Source organism: Nomia melanderi, unplaced genomic scaffold (genome assembly GCF_051020985.1).
Source record: "Nomia melanderi isolate GNS246 unplaced genomic scaffold, iyNomMela1 scaffold0675, whole genome shotgun sequence".
Taxonomy (NCBI): Eukaryota; Metazoa; Arthropoda; class Insecta; order Hymenoptera; family Halictidae; genus Nomia; species Nomia melanderi.
The window spans coordinates 27501-27878 of record NW_027475789.1 but is presented as its reverse complement, the minus strand read 5'-3'; positions in this window follow the sequence as shown (position 1 = coordinate 27878).

Sequence of the window (378 nt, the reverse complement as noted above, 5' to 3'; positions counted from 1 at the left end):
ATCGTCCCATCGTCGAGAGACGTAAGTTTTCATAGTATGAATTCGCGTTTTACTCTCCGACGCGGGGATTCCACGACGAGAGAGAGTTTCGTGAGCGGGTTGACTCGGAAGAAACGCTACGACGGGTATTTCTATTATAGAACGCATCATCGCCACCCTTTACCAGTGCCCGACGAAGGAATCACAAGGTCATCTGGAGTTTACAATGCCAGCGACGGTAATTCCAACGAAGACCCGATAAGTCAACTCAACGTTCTATTACTCCCCGTACAGAAAAGCGAATCGACGCAATCGCACCATACGCGTGCACGTAACAACTCTTCGCGTGGATCGTCCCATCGTCGAGAGACGTAAGTTTCCATACTATGAATTCGCGTT